The following is a 14,270-nucleotide window of genomic DNA, read 5'->3' on the forward strand; positions in this document are numbered from 1 at the left end:
TGTGTGTCTGTATATATGTATATATATTGTGTATATACTCAAAATGATCTAGGCCCATTTTTAAGATGAACGCTGTCTTTAACTACTATGTACTTATGTACATACATGCTGTTGCATTGCAATTACATTTAAAGTACTTGCATTTAATTATATTTGTAGTTACACTGTTAACATTTCCCCTAACCCAACCCTTACCCCAAAACCTAACCCCTAATCCTTAAACTACCCATACCTCAACCTCAGTAGCAATACATGTGGGACTTATACAGAACATAAATATATAGTCTTTAATGTTTGTACATAGTAGTTACGGCCACCTAATATAAAGTGTGACATAAATGATGTTAATATCATCTAACAAAAATAAGCATTTCATGCTTATTTACATATTTCATATGCCATCCCGTAGAGAAATCTGATATATGACAACTGTTTTTGCATATACGGTATGTACACATATTTGATGATAATATACTGATTTAAGGAAAATATATGCTACATATTGAACAACAGACATTTTTTGGTATTTTGTTATGTTGTTGCATTTATAAGGAAAATATGTGACTTTTTATATTGTATGCTGTATATTTATGCAGGCCTGCCTTTTCATATCATATGTGGTGATGTATCAGATTTCAGATTTGTATTGTAAATGTCAACTGGAACTGAAATAGGAATAAACGAATGCTGAGATGACACTCTGCCTCCTCATTTCAAGAGTCCAGCACACGCCATTGATATACAGTATACACACACATATATATATTACAGCTCTCCATAAAAACACCCTGAGTACACCAGTATTCCTAACATGCCATAATATTGCATCTTGATACAGTACCTCTTTATTCATCACTACTTGTGGCAGCTTCGGATTCACAAAGTTAAAAGTGACCCATCACAAACTCAATGGATGCACACATCAACACCAGCTGGAAACCGTGAACCGAAGGGGAACACACACACTCAAACAAAACAACACTGCGATGAAGTAGACAAGTTTATTTATCGTAGGCCTACTAATAATAATGACGGTCATACCAATGAGTAGTAATAAATATGATGTCGTAATGCTCATAATAATGATGGTAATAACTTTAATGTCAGAATAACAGAAGTTCTTACAGTATGAGGGTTGTAGTGATAGTAAAAGAGCAAACACAAACTGATACGCTTACAGAACGGGAGGGGTTCAGATATCTCTCAATATTTCCACTTTTATAACTTTTTTATAGATATAATATAACTTGAATTCTTACAAAAATGAGAAAGATTTAAATAGATAAAAATCCTTAGAAATGAACCATATTGTTTTAGAACAAAATACAAGATTTTAGTGGGGTGGAGGAGAGAGGAGAGGGGGCAGCCGAGATTAAACCAGTAAAACCAGTTTACTTCTCAAACACACACACACACACATATAACGTTCTTCACCTTCGATGACATCTTTAAAGAATAGCACGGGTATGAAGTGCATGTGTGATGTCAATTCGTGTAGGTGTTTCAGAATAATGATATATTAACTATGAAGATGTTGTTGATAATTGACACCAATCCATTTACAAGCATCTGCCGTGATTAACACGTTACAGTCTGAGCTGCTGAAATAAAGAACGTTTGTGTCTGTACAAAAGACATGATATAAAATGTTACATTCAACATAGGTCCCAAAAACTAAAGATTTATATTAAATAAATAAAACACCAAGAAGCTCTCAAGATCTGTATCACCTGAAATCTACATTAGCATCAAAATATTTGAAGGGAGAGTTTAGCTCAGAAATAACATTTTGTCTTTATTTACTCACCTGAATTTTTTTCTTCCAAGACACGCAAAAGAAGATGGAAGACTTTTTAAATATATCTTAGAAGGACAACTTACTAGTTACATTAATAACAAAGATATCTGAAATGTTAAATTCAAACTAGTGAAAACTATGGATGGCCAAATTACATTTTAATGTTCCCAGCATTACTCATCATAATTGCATTTTTACTAGTAAGAATTCCAAACGCAGATCTCTCTAACTGAATTTTACTAGCAAGAATTCCAATTGCAGATCTCTCTAACTGAAGTTTACTAGCAAGAATTCCAAATGCAGATCTTCTAACTGAATTTTACTAGCAAGAATTCCAATTGCAGATCTCTCTAACTGAATTTTACTAGCAAGAATTCCAAACGCAGATCTCTCTAACTGAATTTTACTAGCAAGAATTCCAAATGCAGATCTCTCTAACTGAATTTTACTAGCAAGAATTCCAAACGCAGATCTCTCTAACTGAATTTTACTAGCAAGAATTCCAAATGCAGATCTCTCTAACTGAATTTTACTAGCAAGAATTCCAAATGCAGATCTCTCTAACTGAATTTTACTAGCAAGAATTCCAAATGCAGATCTCTCTAACTGAAGTTTACTAGCAAGAATTCCAATTGCAGATCTCTCTAACTGAATTTTACTAGCAAGAATTCCAATTGCAGATCTCTCTAACTGAATTTTACTAGCAAGAATTCCAAATGCAGATCTCTCTAACTGAATTTTACTAGCAAGAATTCCTATTGCAGATCTCTCTAACTGAATTTTACTAGCAAAAATTCCAATTGCAGATCTCTCTAACTGAATTTTACTAGCAAGAATTCCAATTGCAGATCTCTCTAACTGAATTTTACTAGCAAGAATTCCAAACGATTCCAAGCAGAATCTCTCTAACTGAATTTTACTAGCAAGAATTCCAATTGCAGATCTCTCTAACTGAATTTTACCAGCAAGAATTCCAATTGCAGATCTCTCTAACTGAATTTTACTAGCAAGAATTCCAATTGCAGATCTCTCTAACTGAATTTTACTAGCAAGAATTCCAAATGCAGATCTCTCTAACTGAATTTTACTAGCAAGAATTCCAATTGAAGATCTCTCTAACTGAATTTTACTAGCAAGAATTCCAAATGCAGATCTCTCTAACTGAATTTTACTAGCAAGAATTCCAAATGCAGATCTCTCTAACTGAATTTTACTAGCAAGAATTCCAAACGCAGATCTCTCTAACTGAATTTTACTAGCAAGAATTCCAAATGCAGATCTCTCTAACTGAATTTTACTAGCAAGAATTCCAAATGCAGATCTCTCTAACTGAATTTTACTAGCAAGAATTCCAAACCCGGATCTCTCTAACTGAATTTTACTAGCAAGAATTCCAAACCCGGATCTCTCTAACTGAATTTTACTGGCAAGAATTCCAACCGCAGATCTCTCTAACTGAATTTTACTAGCAAAAATTCCAAACGCAGATCTCTCTAACTGAATTTTACTAGCAAGAATTCCAAACGCAGATCTCTCTAACTGAATTTTACTAGCAAGAATTCCAAACGCGGATCTCTCTAACTGAATTTTACTAGCAAGAATTCCAAACGCAGATCTCTCTAACTGAATTTTACTAGCAAGAATTCCAAACCCGGATCTCTCTAACTGAATTTTACTGGCAAGAATTCCAAATGCAGATCTCTCTAACTGAATTTTACTAGCAAGAATTCCAAATGCAGATCTCTCTAACTGAATTTTACTAGCAAGAATTCCTATTGCAGATCTCTCTAACTGAATTTTACTAGCAAAAATTCCAATTGCAGATCTCTCTAACTGAATTTTACTAGCAAGAATTCCAATTGCAGATCTCTCTAACTGAATTTTACTAGCAAGAATTCCAAACCCGGATCTCTCTAACTGAATTTTACTAGCAAGAATTCCAAACGCGGATCTCTCTAACTGAATTTTACTAGCAAGAATTCCAATTGCAGATCTCTCTAACTGAATTTTACCAGCAAGAATTCCAAACGCAGATCTCTCTAACTGAATTTTACTAGCAAGAATTCAAAATGCAGATCTCTCTAACTGAATTTTACTAGGAAGAATTCCAAATGCAGATCTCTCTAACTGAATTTTACTAGCAAGAATTCCAATTGCAGATCTCTCTAACTGAATTTCACTAGCAAGAATTCCAATTGCAGATCTCTCTAACTGAATTTTACTAGCAAGAATTCCAATTGCAGATCTCTCTAACTGAATTTTACTAGCAAGAATTCCAATTGCAGATCTCTCTAACTGAATTTTACTAGCAAGAATTCCAATTGCAGATCTCTCTAACTGAATTTTACTAGCAAGAATTCCAATTGCAGATCTCTCTAACTGAATTTTACTAGCAAGAATTCCAAATGCAGATCTCTCTAACTGAATTTTACTAGCAAGAATTCCAATTGCAGATCTCTCTAACTGAATTTTACTAGCAAGAATTCCAATTGCAGATCTCTCTAACTGAATTTTACTAGCAAGAATTCCAAATGCAGATCTCTCTAACTGAATTTTACTAGCAAGAATTCCAATTGCAGATCTCTCGAACTGAATTTTACTACCAAGAATTCCAATTGCAGATCTCTCTAACTGAATTTTACTAGCAAGAATTCCAAATGCAGATCTCTCTAACTGAATTTTACTAGCAAGAATTCCAAATGCAGATCTCTCTAACTGAATTTTACTAGCAAGAATTCCAAACCCGGATCTCTCTAACTGAATTTTACTAGCAAGAATTCCAAACCCGGATCTCTCTAACTGAATTTTACTGGCAAGAATTCCAACCGCAGATCTCTCTAACTGAATTTTACTAGCAAAAATTCCAAACGCAGATCTCTCTAACTGAATTTTACTAGCAAGAATTCCAAACGCAGATCTCTCTAACTGAATTTTACTAGCAAGAATTCCAAGCGCGGATCTCTCTAACTGAATTTTACTAGCAAGAATTCCAAACGCAGATCTCTCTAACTGAATTTTACTAGCAAGAATTCCAAACCCGGATCTCTCTAACTGAATTTTACTGGCAAGAATTCCAAATGCAGATCTCTCTAACTGAATTTTACTAGCAAGAATTCCAAATGCAGATCTCTCTAACTGAATTTTACTAGCAAGAATTCCTATTGCAGATCTCTCTAACTGAATTTTACTAGCAAAAATTCCAATTGCAGATCTCTCTAACTGAATTTTACTAGCAAGAATTCCAATTGCAGATCTCTCTAACTGAATTTTACTAGCAAGAATTCCAAACCCGGATCTCTCTAACTGAATTTTACTAGCAAGAATTCCAAACGCAGATCTCTCTAACTGAATTTTACTAGCAAGAATTCCAATTGCAGATCTCTCTAACTGAATTTTACCAGCAAGAATTCCAAACGCAGATCTCTCTAACTGAATTTTACTAGCAAGAATTCCAAATGCAGATCTCTCTAACTGAATTTTACTAGCAAGAATTCCAAATGCAGATCTCTCTAACTGAATTTTACTAGCAAGAATTCCAATTGCAGATCTCTCTAACTGAATTTCACTAGCAAGAATTCCAATTGCAGATCTCTCTAACTGAATTTTACTAGCAAGAATTCCAATTGCAGATCTCTCTAACTGAATTTTACTAGCAAGAATTCCAATTGCAGATCTCTCTAACTGAATTTTACTAGCAAGAATTCCAATTGCAGATCTCTCTAACTGAATTTTACTAGCAAGAATTCCAATTGCAGATCTCTCTAACTGAATTTTACTAGCAAGAATTCCAAATGCAGATCTCTCTAACTGAATTTTACTAGCAAGAATTCCAATTGCAGATCTCTCTAACTGAATTTTACTAGCAAGAATTCCAATTGCAGATCTCTCTAACTGAATTTTACTAGCAAGAATTCCAAATGCAGATCTCTCTAACTGAATTTTACTAGCAAGAATTCCAATTGCAGATCTCTCGAACTGAATTTTACTACCAAGAATTCCAATTGCAGATCTCTCTAACTGAATTTTACTAGCAAGAATTCCAAATGCAGATCTCTCTAACTGAATTTTACTGGCAAGAATTCCAAATGCAGATCTCTCTAACTGAATTTTACTAGCAAGAATTCCAAATGCAGATCTCTCTAACTGAATTTTACTGGCAAGAATTCCAAATGCAGATCTCTCTAACTGAATTTTACTAGCAAGAATTCCAAATGCAGATCTCTCTAACTGAATTTTACTAGCAAGAATTCCTATTGCAGATCTCTCTAACTGAATTTTACTAGCAAAAATTCCAATTGCAGATCTCTCTAACTGAATTTTACTAGCAAGAATTCCAATTGCAGATCTCTCTAACTGAATTTTACTAGCAAGAATTCCAAACGCGGATCTCTCTAACTGAATTTTACTAGCAAGAATTCCAAATGCAGATCTCTCTAACTGAATTTTACTAGCAAGAATTCCAATTGCAGATCTCTCTAACTGAATTTTACCAGCAAGAATTCCAAATGCAGATCTCTCTAACTGAATTTTACTAGCAAGAATTCCAAATGCAGATCTCTCTAACTGAATTTTACTAGCAAGAATTCCAAATGCAGATCTCTCTAACTGAATTTTACTAGCAAGAATTCCAATTGCAGATCTCTCTAACTGAATTTCACTAGCAAGAATTCCAATTGCAGATCTCTCTAACTGAATTTTACTAGCAAGAATTCCAATTGCAGATCTCTCTAACTGAATTTTACTAGCAAGAATTCCAATTGCAGATCTCTCTAACTGAATTTTACTAGCAAGAATTCCAATTGCAGATCTCTCTAACTGAATTTTACTAGCAAGAATTCCAATTGCAGATCTCTCTAACTGAATTTTACTAGCAAGAATTCCAAATGCAGATCTCTCTAACTGAATTTTACTAGCAAGAATTCCAATTGCAGATCTCTCTAACTGAATTTTACTAGCAAGAATTCCAAATGCAGATCTCTCTAACTGAATTTTACTAGCAAGAATTCCAATTGCAGATCTCTCGAACTGAATTTTACTACCAAGAATTCCAATTGCAGATCTCTCTAACTGAATTTTACTAGCAAGAATTCCAAATGCAGATCTCTCTAACTGAATTTTACTAGCAAGAATTCCAAATGCAGATCTCTCTAACTGAGTTTCACTAGCAAGAATTCCAATTGCAGATCTCTCTAACTGAATTTCACTAGCAAGAATTCCAAATGCAGATCTCTCTAACTGAGTTTTTATTACAGAGCTCTACAATTATTTGTTTTACTAGTAAGAATTCCAAATGCAGATCTCTCTAACTGAGTTTTTATTACAGAGCTCTACAATTATTTGTTTTACTAGTAAGAATTCCAATTAAACAGCTCTCTAATGGATTTTTTACTAATTTCTAATAGTAATAATTCCAATTGCAGATTTCTCTAATGGATTTGTACTAGCAAGAATTCCAATTAGAGAGCTCTATAATTGCATTTTGACTAGTAAAATTGCCATTGCAGAGCTCTGTAGTTGGAATTCCTACAAGAAAAATCTATTGTAAATCTCTCTAAATGAAATATTACTAGTAAATATGCAATTACATGCCATAGAATACCAAATAAAGGTATCAAAACTGAGCATTTGTACTTGTTGTAATTCAATTATTAGGAATTTATTTTTGCACTTGGAACATTGTAATTATTGATTTTAGAAAATTAATATATTTTACTAATAAAAAGTAAATAACTGACATTTGACAACTAACATATCATTCACTTGTGAAAATGCAGTAACATGTATCAATAAATGTCTTTTAATCGTATTTTCAAGAATGGGTATTCCTGGGAGAAATGATGTCATTTGTACTAGTGTAAACCTGATTACTGATATCACAAATTCCGGGTCATACGTCTTTCTTTCATAAGACACAAATCTGTTTGTTTCTTGTCAAAGATTTCAACATCTGTTGGAATCACATATAGATTTTTAATTGATCAGTTTTATCTTTCATAAAGCCCCCATTTTAACCCAATCATAATTTAGCTTAGGGAAGAGTGCAGGTTATCCATAAATCCCACCCATTTCTGTGTGACCTGACAACATGGCACCGTTGAAGCTGAAAAAACACCCTAATAAAGAACTAAACGATGTCTTCATTAAAACGTTCAATGTTTTTTTAAGAGTTAAGTGTAGTGGTCAAGTTTAGGTTTGGAGATAGAAAATTCCACCAGCTTAATATGAAAACAGTTGAAGTCAATGTAAAAGTGTATAAATCTGCCAGAGTACAAGCTAAATAATAAAGCATGATTTGCTTATGAGTGGAATAAAATAGATTAAAAACACACGTACACACACACACACACACACACACACACACACACACACACACACACACACACACACACACAGCCCCTTCTCTCACAGCCCAAGACCCCAATAATAGATTTGTGTTACGTATGTACAAATACAACTACTGTTACACTCTGATCATACAGTATATGAATACATTCTTGAAAACATGTCTTTTTAAAAATTCAAGCCACTACCCCAAATAAAATTCTCTGTCCTTTACATCCCCTCCCCCCTCAGATGTACTGTATCAAACCCCATTAATACTTCATACAGCTGACAAATTTTCCAAAGTACAGGTTAACAGTCACTTTTTGTGTAAAACGTCATTTAAAGGAAGTATTTTATGTACGCGTAGTCAAACTCGTGGATATAGTTGTCTTATAGCACTATGATAATGAACAATACTTTTCTTTTTTCTAAGTTAAAGACTAAATGCATCCGTTTGATTCGTTTTGGCTGGAAGTATGTCACCTGGTTTTAGAGTAAACATGTTGTCTTACACTAGAATCGAGAGACATGCCAGTGAAAATCACCGACCGGAGTCTCTCTTAGACAATATTCAACAGGTGGGGATGTTTGTTTGGGCAAACTAAGTGTAAATGGGCGGAGCTTCCGTTGGGCGGAGTTTGTGTTTCTATAGAAATTCATTTAATAGGAATCAGTGATGTAACTCAAGCAGAATTAATTTCAATAAATCGCTCGTAAACACTGAAATATACTTACAAATTATTTTACGAATGGTACATACAGAAATGTGTGAAATTTACAAAGAAACTCATTAACAGTTTAATTAACAATTCACTAAGAAACTCAATTTACGTAAGATTATTTTAATGAAAGATTTACACAGAAACATTTTTGATAGTTTACGGAAGAATGGTTGCATAAAATATTTACTCAGAAATGTGTTTAATTTACATAATAAACAATTTACACAAACTTATTCGATATTGCGCAAGAGTGGTTTAACAAACTGTTAATGCAGAATAGTTTTTTAAATGATGTAAAAATGGTTTAATAAAGGACTTATACAGAAACTAGTTCTATTGTTTATGGTTTTACAAACTATTTACATAAGAAGTTCACGTAAGAATGGTTTAATGAGCAATTTACATAGAAATTCATTAAATTTGCATAAGAATGGTTTAACAAATATTTTATACAGAAATGTGTTTAATTTATGTGAAAATGGATTAACGAACAACTTAGAAAGATTGTGCAATTGTTTACGGTAGAATGGTTTTACAAACTATTTACATGGAAACTCTTTTAATTAAAAAATGGATAAACGACCAATTTACACAAACATTTATTAAATTGACATATGATTGGTTTTATGAATGGTTTTTACAGAAATTTGTAAAATTTATGTAGGAACGGTTTTGCGACGATTCACACACACTCGTTTGATTTTAATGGATTAACGAACATTATTGCGGAAATTAATACAATTTGCATAACAATGGTTTTACGAATGGTTTATACATAAATAAGCTTCATTTATGTAAAAACTGTTTTATAAATATTTTACACAGAAACTCATTTTATGTAAGAATGGTTTAACAAACAATTTACACAGAAACTAATTCAATTTACAAAATTACCGTTTAATTAGCAGTTTAAACAACTCGTAAGAATTGTTTAACGAACGACTTCCGCAGAAAGTTGTTTGGTTGTTTTCTGAAGAATGTTTCTTACAAACTATTTACATAGAAAGTAATTCAATTTATGTAAGAATGGTTTTACGAGTCGTGCATAAGAATAATTTACACAGAAAAACGTTCAATGTAGGAATGACCAATGATTTATACAGAAATGTGTTTAATTTATGTGAAAATGGATTAGCGAACAACTTGGAAAAATTGTGCAATTGTTTACGAAATAACTATTTACATGGTTAAACGAGCAATTTACACAAACATTTATTAAATTGACATATGATTGGTTTTATGAATGGTTTTTACAGAAATTCGTAAAATTTATGTAGGAACAGTTTTGCGACGATTCACACACACTCGTTTGATTTTAATGGTTTAATGAACATTTATATGGAAATTCATTCAATTTGCATAAGAATGGTTTTACGAATGGTTTATACATAAATCTTTATAAATTATATTTAAATTAAAATCTCATTTGGTGTAAATCGTCCATAAATAACCTTGCGTAAATCTTGAGATTTTGCTCCGCCCTCACTGGACATTTAGCACCAAACAAACACGCCCACCTTCACCTCTAACTGGACTGCTGAACAACACTGATCAGAAATTGACATCTTTAGTTTCATAATAGAAAAGTTCTAACCAGGAACACCACAGGAAGTTGGTCATTAGCATGGCCAATCGCAGAGAGTTATGACATCAGCCACTGGAAGTTAACAAGTGGCTCCACCCACATCAGACAGGGATGAATCAGAAGCTGGAAGCGGGCCGATGATGCCTCTCCACAGGACAGCGATCAAAGAACACCCAATGTGGACGTGAGTTGAAACACAGGAAGTGCCGCCCATGTGGCGTAAGTGACATCCTCTCCAGGAAGTGATGCACAAAGAGAGCACAAAGACTCCACCCACAGGAAACACATTTGTCATGCAGCTTTCAGCTTGTTTGTTTGACTCCTCCCCTTTCATATGTCCGCCTCTCATTGGTGGATAATGTAGAGTATGGATCCCTGCATGTGGTCATATCAGCAAGAGTTTACTGTCCATCTCCGAGTAACACATATTCACATCTCTTCATATACACAAACACTCTGCACCATCCGTAAATGCAAACATATAGAGCAAAAAAATGTTTCCAATGTATTTTGTTGTTTTTTTCTTCATATAGTCCTTAATAGTCGACCCCTAAGAACTCCGATTTGCATCTTACAACCACAGATTTTCACGCACACAACATAAAAACTTTTCTTCTGTTTTTTTTTCTGTCCTCATGATGATCCATGCTGTCCTGAAGTTCTTTCTCCTACACTTTCTTTCGCTGTATTTACTGGGATAAAGAAAAGGAAGCAAGAACAGAGAGGTGAGAATGCAGTTATGCTTGTATTTTCTCATTAAATAATTTCAGTTTTAGAGTGAAATATACAGCGGTCTCAAAACCTGTGTAGACACTTAAGTCACAATTACAAATGTCTGAATGTCACGGCATCACATTTACATTTATGCATTTGGCAGATGCTTTTATCCAAAGTGACTTACAGTGCACTTATTACAGAGACAATCCCCCCGGAGCAACCTGGAGTTAAGTGTCTTGCTCAAGGACACAATGGTGGTGGCTGTGGGGATCGAACCAGTGACCTTCTGATTACCAGTTATGTGCTTTAGCCCACTCCGCCACCACCACTAGATTAGATAACTACAGCAGAAATACCAAACTGACTATCTTCTGCAATATGCCCCCCCATCATTACAATAAGACATTTTATTTTACTCTTCCCATTGATTTCAATGATTATTCTCATTACCGTAACATTCGCATTCTTTTCTTTCTTTTTTTTTTTTGGTTTTTCTGTTATTTTTACAGTTTTACAGATAAAAAGATGCTCTTGTACAATCATTTTTAAAAATAAAAATCTGTAAAAATCTACTAAAATATACGAATACTTGAAAATGTAAATAAAGTAAAAATGTTCACATTGCGGCAAAAAGAATAAGGGGTCAAAATGTGCGTAACTGTAGTGAAAATGATGATTTTTAATTAAAAAAAAGAACTAGACATTTGTATAAACTATAAATAAATACATTTAAGCACAGTTCAGAAGTGTTTAAATGTCTCAAACATTTATGGTTTATTATCCAATTTTACATATTCAAACACTTACACATGTGAGCGAAGTGGACCCAATTCTTTTAAACTCATTATTTTGTGTAGATATATTCATGAAGTATATAAACATCAAATACTGTTTTCATGGCAAAAATAATGATCACATCATATACAGTTTACTAGTTGAATGTACAGTATCAAACCAACTCTCAAAATATAAACAAAAGGTAAAATGAAACATTAAATACAGTTTAAAGAATAAAATAGTTGGATTTCAGACACACAGAGAAAATTAAAACACTATATATGTATATTTATGCCAATGCTTAGGAAGAGAATCGTATAATGTATATACTGTACATGCATTTACAAATAATGTTACTTTTTTTTGCTTTTTGTCAAATGTTAGTGTTGATCTCTTGAACATGAAACTAATTACAGTAATAAAGAATTGAATAACATATAAAACAATAAGCAATTAAATGTCCATAAGTATAGTTTAAACCCATCTGCTGGTACTTTGTACAACATTGTGAGTCAACAGAGTGCAACATTTCAATGAGGACGTAAATATTTCCACAATCTACGGAGACTCTTTCTGGTTTTAAATCAGTAGCGTTACCGATTGACAGCAGGATAAGTATGCAGGAAATACCGAGAGATGAAAACAGGTTATCGGAGAGCAGCTGTCTGCTTTGAGAGATACTACTATACTGATATTCACAGAAAAATGTGTTGCATTGGATTCTGAATTAGATTTTTACACCTTGATGCAATTTCCCCTCAGAAAAGATTAAATGGACCGACGGCAGAGCTTGTTATGTATCTACCGAAGCGTTTCACTTATAAAATGAGAGTGTATAAGACCAGAACCAGAGCAGTGCGACTTATTTATAAAGCTCATATGTTTCAGTCCTCTTTCTGAATCTGTTCACTTTCTTAATAAAGGCTCTTGTAAAGAACATTGGCAAGAATATGGACCAGAATTTACAGTATGTTCACGAAACCTGTCAACAAAATGTCCTGGTCCTATTTAACCACACACACGCACACGCACACACACACACACACACACACACACACACACACACACACACACACACACACACACACACACTCATGTTGTGTTTCCATGTTTTATGGGGACTTTCCATAGACATAATGGTTTTTATACTGTACAAACTTTATATTCTATCCCCTAAACCTAACCCTACCCCTAAACCTAACCCTCACAGAAAACTTTCTGCATTTTTACATTTTCAAAAAACATAATTTAGTATGATTTATAAGCTGTTTTCCTCATGGGGACCGACAAAATGTCCCCACAAGGTCAAAAAGTTCGGGTTTTACTATCCTTATGGGGACATTTGGTCCCCACAAAGTGATAAATACACGCTCACACACACACACACACACACACACACACACACACACACACACACACACACACACACACACACTTGTGTATCTTTCTGTGCATAACATTTTCAGTCATGAAAGTATTGTCAATACATAAAGCAATCTTAATTCTTTATTTTCTACATGCAAAATGCAATTCATTCTTTTGATTTTGGAGTAAAATAGGAGCAGTGATTTTAGTGAAGTACTCAGTTTCTGAACCAATCACACAGAATTACAGACGGAGCATCTGTTCACTCGTTCACACTCTGAGCTTCGGCTGACAAAAAACAACTACAACTGATAAATGAACGCAACAGTGAGTTTAAGAGATGCCGTTCCTCCATCTGTGAGGGAACAGTGTCCAATAATCTGCTGTAAACATATGAAGCACTAACATCTCTAGTGCCTCTCTTGAGCGTCTTATTTATGTGGATAATTTCACAGGATTCATTTGAAGAGACATTTTTTAGAGTAAAAATCTAAAAAGAAATAGAAATAGATTTCAAAGCCTCAGAAAAAGAGATGATTTGTGGCTAAGTACATATCGTAGAAAAGATGAAGTACTTTCTACATTTAGTATGTTACTGTAAGTGTAAAGGTGAAAATATTAATAAATTCTACATTTGTTCTCAACTCAAACATGTAAAATGAATTCTCTAGCTTCTAAGTAAATACTATTTATGATTGTTTGTTGTCTTAACATCACATAATCATGTATCAATCCTAAAGTAGACAGCCTTGTCATTTTTATTCACTAAATTGACTGAATAAATTTCACTGGTAAATAAAATAAGTTCCCCTTCTGTCACTCACTTGACATTGTGTCGAATTAAGTGACACTAGGGGTCTTCCTTGGGAGCCTCACGTACCACTGAACTTGAGAAAAGGCCAATAAAGGGAAGCGGGCGTGTCTGCCAGTCAGATTTTTTCTTCGGAGCTGAGTGGTTGTGCCGCAGCAAGCTGAAGTTTCA

The sequence above is a fragment of the Xyrauchen texanus genome, chromosome 8 (genome assembly GCF_025860055.1).
Source record: "Xyrauchen texanus isolate HMW12.3.18 chromosome 8, RBS_HiC_50CHRs, whole genome shotgun sequence".
NCBI lineage: Eukaryota > Metazoa > Chordata > Actinopteri > Cypriniformes > Catostomidae > Xyrauchen > Xyrauchen texanus.